This window comes from Onychostruthus taczanowskii, unplaced genomic scaffold (genome assembly GCF_017590055.1).
Source record: "Onychostruthus taczanowskii isolate IOZ18803 unplaced genomic scaffold, ASM1759005v1 scaffold8, whole genome shotgun sequence".
Lineage (NCBI taxonomy): Eukaryota > Metazoa > Chordata > Aves > Passeriformes > Passeridae > Onychostruthus > Onychostruthus taczanowskii.
Window position 1 is genome coordinate 16,557,330 of NW_024505892.1, and position 8,615 is coordinate 16,565,944.

Here is an 8,615-nt window from a genome sequence, read left to right on the forward strand (position 1 = left end):
CTACCTGAGAGAAGCCCCGCCCCCGGCGCGCGCGCGGACCCCCGCGGAAGCGGCCGGCTCGTCCCGGCGCGCGCACCACGTGACAGCGGGGCGGCCCGGCGGCGCCGCGAGGTGCATTGTGGGAGTCCCGCCCCAAGCCACCATTTCCCCCGCGGGCGGACTACAGCTCCCAGAACGCCTCGCGGCGCTGCGCGGGTGGGGTGGGCTGAGGGCCGACAGTCGTGGCTGTTAGGGCCGGGGTTTCTCCCGAAATATCTGATCCAAGTGCACGCGTGTTAAAACACCGCACTGCCGACCTGCTCCCTTTCCCAGCTGACGCCGTGCCGTAGCGCTCTGCCTTCTCCCATGCTCACTCCATCTCCTGCTTGTAATTACACCCCAGCCGCAACCCGCTCTATACCGAAGAGGCCTCGGCCGCTTTTGCTTTCTAGGGCTTCACTGAGCAGCGGGCACCTCACATTAATGATTTATGTGGAGCCGCAGTCGGGGGCCTGACTCATTTGTAGCCTTTGTTACCTGTGTTTATTAACAAATGTTTACAGCCAGTTGAACTGTGCTTATACAGGCGGAAGTGATCCTCAGGTGTTGCAAGGCATCGCTATCTCCAGATAGGGTCAGCAGCAGGAATTCCCCTAAGAGGACAGGCTGGAAGAACTCAGTATATTCACATAAAGATGTATGGGCTAGGGATGATGCCGCTGGAACAGCAAATTCCTGATGACAAGAGGACATAGTATTAAGCTGAGCCTGGACAAGTTTAGGTTTGACATTAGGAGGAATTTCTTCACAGAAAGGGTGACTAGACATTGGAGTGAGCCGCCCTGGAAGGCGGTGGAGTCACCGTCCTGGGGGCTGTTAAGGCGAGACTGGACGGGGTCTATTTCACAAGGCGCTGCTCGGTCACAGGTTGAACTCGATGGTCTCAGAGGCGTTTCCCAACCTAATTCCCGTGCTCCCGTAGCCCTGCAGGCGGGAGGGGGGCGGGAGGGTCCATCACCCCGCGGCGGGCCGTGCCCGGGGCGCTCGGGGCCGTGTGGGTGTCGCCCGCAGGGACACGGGCGGCACGGCGCCGGCAGTGCCGGTCCCGCCCGCAGGGAGCAGCGCCTCCCCGCGCTCCGCCGCTCCTGTCCCGGCTCCCAGCTCTGCCTGCCGAGGCGCCGCCGGCGGGAACGGGTGCCGTGGGCAAGGAGGAGCCATGCTCGTCCCCGCGACAGATGTGCTCGGCCCGGCTATCGTCCCAGATAAACGAGGAACCCTGCTGCCACGCTGAGCTGGATGCAGCTCTCTGTGTCGTTTCCGACCTGGATTTCAGTCCTGAGTCGCTGGCTTGCAGGAACTTAATTTTGAAGGCAGGCAGTATAATTAGCAGGGTGTGCCTACCTAGCCTGAGTAATTAACGAGTTCAGCCCCACCAAGTCTATTTCCTGGTGCTGTCGCTATTGCGTTTCTGGTCGTCACTTCTCACCTCAGTGCTCCCTGCCGGTCGTGGCTTTGTGGACTTGAATGGTCGGCACACCTTTCTACCTGTGGCTGGTAGCCCGAGCTGTTTTCCCCCCACGTGAAAGTAGTTTGTGACCTAGAGAAATGAACTTATCAACTATCTCTACAACTTGTCAGCTTGAATTTCGTAAACCTGCAATGAGAACTTATTTTTGACTTGAGAAGCATGTTGTTCATTATGGTATGTTTTGTGAGGAAAACTCTCAGACATTATTCACACACCAGCTGTGAGAGGTGCTATAATCTGCATCAACCACAGTGAAAAAACATTGACCAGAAGCTTTACTGGTGTTTGCAAGTGTGTGTCTCAGTGTGAAGCTACGTCATGACTGAACAGGTGTGCAGCACCTAGAATGCATCCCTATCTCTGTCTCAACTGTCCATGATACCAGGAGAATGATTCTGCAGTTGTACCCTGATACTGAACCTTTTTATGGACCTTGAATTAGAGCTGAGGGGCTATTAAATAGCAGTGTCTCATTGAGACTTGGATGGGATGTTACAGCTGTGAGACCCAGTGGCCACCTGGAGACCCAAAATGGGAGATTGTCTGTCAAAAGGAGATTCCATTTGGAGTGGTTCTCATGTGAGTGACAGGGACCCAATGTCCACTGAAGGTCACCCTGCAGACAAAGTAATTCCTTGCAGTGGGACGCAGTTTGGGTCTGAGGAGCTGGATCAGTTCTGATACATTGTGACCACTGTTGTTGCAAGAGGCGAGTGACAGACTAGCGATACCCTGACAGCTCACTCGGCAGGAATAAACAACCTGAAGGTCTTTGCATGTAGGCAACTGAGACGAAAGAAATTTATCTCTGTGACACTGGAGATGTATTACACAAAGAGGCAGTGGCACAAGACTTGAGGGACAAGTAGAGAAGCTGAAACAGTTGATTCTGTAATACAAAAGGCTTCTGGTATCTGGTTTGGCATGTGCTACAGGGAAACAAGAGCTAGCAAAAGTCACACGGGCTGTGAGCCAGACACAAACTCTCAGTCACAGGGCTGCCCAAGCAGAATCCTCATTTGCACACATACATATATGTGTATGCACAGATATATAGGGGGATACAACAAGTGGACAAATTGAGACTTACAGGCAGATTTCTGCAACCATTTGGGAAAATTGTATGAGATAAGTACTGCTTTCCCATGGTAATGGAGAAATGTTGGGAATGTTTGTGTTCGTGCAGCTCATTTCTCACATGCTGTATGAGCAAGTAAATGTACCTGCCTTGCAGTTGGTATATAGAGGTGTGGTTTGTTTTCCCCGTGTGATTAAAGGTGTTCTGTGTGGATGGAAGGTGACTGGGTGTCCTTTGTTTCTACCAAAGCAGTTGAAACAGAATGACTGATGGTCTGTTTTTAAATAAAGGGGAAATGTTTCCATCACTAAGCATTTTTAAAATGAAATTACCTTCATATTCAGGACGCAGTTGGATTCCACAGTTAACCCGGCTTCAGTTTAGTGTCTCAGTAGGAGGGAATAAATATTACAGAAAAGACAATAAATTTTAGCATGCAGGAAATATTTTGCTCCAAGTGAATCACTTATCCCTGCACCACATTAGAATTATTATTAAGGTGCCCCTGTTGTTTTTATATCTGATTTAACAGAGCCTACAAGGGCAGATAATTTGAAAATCATCAGATTTTATGTTTTCATAGAGAAAGTAATCCTATAGTGAATAATTAAGTTCTTTTAAAAGACAATAGTAAGTTAAGAGCAAAGAATTAAAGGTAGTATGGTCTTATTTGTTACTAGAAATCCTATTGCAGATAACATTGTTGCCTAGAATCAAATAGAGTTTGAGGGAGGAAAAAGGCATATTTTGGACTATCTCTATCTGAGATTTTGCCCAATTTTGTATTGTGATAATGATTCATGGTCCAGAAAAGGCTTTTTTCTTCCTTTAAAAGGATTTTTTTTCTGACAACTCCACCATGCATTACAGTGGTAGCATTTGTGTATACTTGTATACTTGTTGACTGAAATGCTCCAAAGGTAACAGTGTTTTAATGGCAACAATGTTATTGTTAAAGCAGCAAATTAAAAACTTAATTGAATCTGATTTTATTTACATGTATATCTCCTTACAAACTAGATGCCCACCTTTGAAGATGCTTTGAAGAAGAACTTCAAAGTTAAGTCTGTACTTTGTATTGAGATATGCATGCAAATAAAATCAGATTCTTCTTTCTGAAAACCCTATTCAGTTAACATGAGATGGCAAGTCGGTTCTAAAGGCTTCCAAGACAGTGATGAAAGCACTGGGTTCTTTAGCTTCTATAATTAATATCAGAAGTATTTCACAGGTTGGCACCTTGTACTCATGGAATCCTGACATTGCTGTAGCAGCACCTTCCAGAAAAGAGCACGGTCTGGGACCTATCTGCTCATAGGAAGGAGAGTACTTATTGTTGGTTTGTGAGGAGCAGCATAACAAGGTGTATATGTATCTATCAGCCAGATAAATGTGCAGAACAATGCAGCAAAGTTGAAATTACACATGTAACTAATTACCACTGGAGTAATATGGATGTAGAATTGTGTGGGTTAGACACATGTACTCTTTACAGATTGGTGACAGATATGTCTCAAGAAATGTGACTGAAAATGTGTCAGCATGTATACTTACACTGTATCTCTCTCCCCACACTATCATTATACTAAGTGAAGGAATATGTTCATATATAAGATCATATAAATCATTAGATTTATGTGCTATTATTGATCAGTTTCCACATCTCTAGTATGAATAGTCCATTGAAATCAGTGCTGTTACACAAGAACAAGCAGTTTAAAACCTCCACCAGTACTGTGTGCTCATGAAGTGTTCTGATTGCAAAAAATCAATACTTGATTAGCTACCAAGACATTAAATACATGACCTGCTTATAAACTGAACAAATATTTTACCTGAATGTGGATGAAGAATAAAGGACCTCCTTGGGCCAGCAGTGTGGTAATTCAGGCAGCCAGGACACATAGTGACGAGGGAGGAAGGAGGGAGAACAGAAGGGACTTGCTGAATCCCTTGGAAAGCAGCAGTCATCCCAAGAACTAGGCCTCTAAGGCCCAAATGTCCCTGGACAGCCCCACCTGTCCCCTACCCCACTGTGGAGGAGTCCAGGAGCCCCACTTCAGCCCAGCCTGGGGACTTCAATTCCTGCCTAAGCATCCCCAGCTCTCTCTTCAGCTCCTGCATGGACACCTGGAAAATGATTTTTAAAGAATGTTATGAATATATCCACTAGTTAGTCTGGATTTCACATTCACAGTATCATGGAAGTAATAGTGGTAGGGAAGCACTTCTGGAGGTCATAGCAACATGAGCTAACTCAGTTTGTAAGAGACATCATGAGGTCTGAGTCAAAGCAGGTCAACTGTGTGCGTAGACCAGGCTCCCAGATTTTATCCAGCTTCCCTTGAAAATTTTCTAGGATGAAATCTGCACCAGTGTTCTCTAGCACAGCCTCCTTCTCAGAGTAGGGTTACTGCCACATCAGGCCAGCTCTGTCTTTGTCTGGCCAGGCCTTGAAACATTCAAGAATGGAGACTCTACAACCCCTGCAGACAATTTATTTCAGTAGTGCATTACTATCCTGGTGAAGAAGTTTTCCGTATACAATTTTTAGTTGTTTAAGAGCATGTTAATATTTTGATGTGTTCAGTAGATATAGAAGCTATTGTACAATTACATTTACCTTCCTCTAAATATTTAAATATTTGCAATATGCATTAAGATCCCCAATGAAAAAGGACTTTAGAACTGTACTTTAGTTGTTTTAGCAATCCCACTACTCCAGGTGGAAAAGGAAGAAGTCTGTCGTTGGTTCTGCCAGCACAACCAGTATTTCAGGTACAGTCCCAAACCTAATAACATTTTTCAGACTCTGTCAGGGATGTAAAACTAAGATTATCCATAAATGCAATGGTGGTTCCCTAGTGCTTAATGGGTTCTCCTTTAGAATTATTTCAAAATTGTTTCCATGGTTTTAGATGCTGGCATGTTGTAAAAAGAGTAGGGTTTTCTGAAGGATAATGATGATGGCTGATTTCCATCTCACACCACTGTCTTGCTTGAACAATGCTTGTTTACATGTTAAAATACATTATAATAAAATAATTCCATCTACATTATAATCAAGTAATTCAATTTCACTAATTTTAGTGTAAAAAAACCTTTCTTACAGGACTCAACCCATTGATAGACATGAGAAAAGGGTGGGATAACATAGCACCACTCCTGCATGCATGTTCAGTAATTGACAACAGTGAACTTCGTATGAGGTTTTGAAATAAATTAAAATAAACCTTCAGCAAATTCTTCCCCCTTGGGCAGCCTGCTGAATTATTTTTGCAGGTAGTCACTGGGCTACTCACTTTAAATAGAACAATATTTACAATCACTCTAAGATTATCATCATGGTATTTACAGAATTCTATGAAAATCAGCTAAAATTAACCCTTGTAAACCAAAATGGCGAGTAAATTCTAGAAACAAGACCAGATCAGAAAATATGTGACAAAAGGTTCTTCTTCTCTACAGCTGGGGATGTATTGTGCAAAGTATGGTTTCTGATGCATATTATAGAAGCAATACGTGGAAAGGATTGTTGGATTTTATTTAAGGTAAAATTGGTAACACCTGTTCTCAGCAGGCACCTGCTCTTTTCCACTTTGAAATATTGAATAATGTTTATGATTAATTTAATACAAGATAGAACATGCAGCTCATAGCACAAAGAACCTATGTACATCCTTTGTTTTCTGTAGCCTGTTTTTTAAGCTGTTCAGTAATTTATCACAAGAAGACCATAATGGAACAAGACCTTGCAGGAAAAAAACCCAACAGCCTTAAGGTCACAATTGAAATTAAATCCTTGCTCAGTTTTTTTAATAGTTTGGCTAAGTGCCTACAAAAATGGGTTTATTTTCTTTGCTGGTGTTTACACTTCATGTCAGTAAGAAGAAACTACTATTCATATTGTCTCCATGAGATGCCACTGAACAGTATTACTAGTACAGAGTAACCCAGGCATGCCAGGGAAGGCTGAGTAAATAACATTTAACTTTTCAAAGCAATTTCAGCCTCACCTCCACTATGCACAAACATAGGCTTGAGGACATAATCACCTGTATACACCTCTGAATGTCATGGGCAAGAATCCCAATGGTGTGAGACTCTGTACAAACTCAGGGAGTAAATAAACACAATTCCTATCACACAAACCGTAAACCAGATGGATACAACACAAAAGAGGAAAAAGGAAATGTAGATTCCTGTAGATAACCTGTATCTACGTGATCCACTGTGTCAAAGGTTCTGCTGGCATCAAGGGCAATGATGAATTCATAGCTTACGGGAAAGAATTTGTAGGTGGTTTTTTTGGATGGATCATTTGGCTTAAAAGAAAACTGGTCAAACTCACAATTTTCTTTTTAAGCCGCACAATACAAAACTATCTCAAATATGTGCCTTTGTTTTTTCTTTTTTTTTTTTTTCTTTTTTTTTTTTTTTTTCCCAGTGGTAAACTCCACATCCAAAATAATAAGCCTCATTTGGAAACTTCAGCTCAGGAAAATCCAGTCATTTTTCCAAGTGAGATCTGTGAAAATTATGCCTTCAAGAACTATGAAGGCAAGCAGCTAGGTTTCCTTTACTGAATGTGCTAAGAGTATGAAATACAGCTCTCATAGTTACAGTTATAGAAATAAACTTATATTCTAGAAATATAACTCAGATTATTATCTTTATATCAAAGTAGGATTGTGAGTTATTTGCAGTCTGCAATTTTTCCTGGTCAGATTTGTAGTCGGCCTCGAGTAATTTCTCTGTGTTGTTTAAAAACTACAGCTTGGTGGTTTAGTACAAATACAACTGCTGCAATGTTTTAAGAGCATCAAGTGACTTTTTTTTCCAGGCTAGAAGATATGTTACTGAGAAGTTCCACTGACTAAATGTCTGTTCTCTAAAAGCAGACATTGGAAAGCATGTTTGTAATTTCAGCCTCTGTTTTGTTAAACATATACAAATGCAGAACTAAAAACAAACACAAATCCATTCCCTAAAGAGAATAAGTGTACACAGAAATATCTTTGCAGAAAACTGTTTCCAAGCAATGCAGACACTAAACAGTATTCTAAAGTTTTCTTTTTAATATTATTTTACTCCAGTAAGTCTAATTAGCAAAGGAAAAATTAAGCATCTGAAGCATTTTCCTTTGCATTGGAAATGCTGAAGAGGAATAGCAGCTACAGTTCTCAGCTCCAAACAGGACAACTGTGACAGTGGGCACCATATTGATGTAGGATAAAGAGGGCCTTTGGAGAAATCTGTTTAAGGCTTAAATATGAGCTTTTAAAATAAACCAGTGATGGAATACAGTGGGCATGTGAGCAGCATGGTTTCGCTGAAGGCAATTGTTTACAGACTAATAGTTAATTATAGTGTGGTACAGTAGATATTTGTGGGAAAAAATTCTATTTTAAGTCTTCCTTAAATTATTGGTAATAGAATAATGGGTTTAAATGATCCCTCCTTTTAAAGGGATATTAATGAGTTCCCCCCACCTATTTGGAAAGCATGGTAAAGAGTTACAGAGTGCAGTAGAAAATGACTGACTATATGGCTTCAATGGATTGTGGATCACAATGATTGTGTTAGTATTCAAGACTTCAGTTGCAACTGTCATAAAATGCAAAGCACAGAAAAATTGACACAGCAAAGAGACAAATTGGAATCATTGTAACACTGTTTCTTTGGTTTTGTTTGGGTTTTATTTCTTTTTTTCTGTGTATGTACAACTGGGGATTAAATATTCAAACTTCTGGAAAGAGACCGCGAGGGTGAGTCCTGGGAGGAAGCTAAATATAATCAACTATTTTTTTCTTCCTTCTAAAGAAGCTATTCCTGAAATACACTGAGATTCTTTACACTTTCTTCCACCTCATTTCTAAGAAAAAACAAACAGAACTTCTTTAGCTGGATTTCGCTGGATTTCAAAGTTGATTCCTATGATATTAAGCAAAGCATAACATGTTTTTTTCTTGAACTAAAGATTTATCTTGCTAGAAATTATTAAAACTGGGCATGTTCATAGTTCTCTAA

At 41.9% G+C, this 8,615-nt stretch overlaps 1 protein-coding gene across 2 annotated transcripts in view; it reads right to left on the reverse strand.

The window, feature by feature from the left end:
* The window catches only part of CCDC28A (coiled-coil domain containing 28A), a 7,677-nt gene extending 7,576 nt beyond the window's left edge, over window positions 1–101 (reverse strand). For both annotated transcript variants that reach the window (XM_041423639.1, XM_041423634.1), the window contains exon 1: window positions 5–101. The gene's annotated coding sequence lies outside the window, so the exon portion shown is untranslated. The remainder of the gene's footprint in view (window positions 1–4) is intronic.
* Window positions 102–8,615: the final 8,514 nt, after the last annotated feature.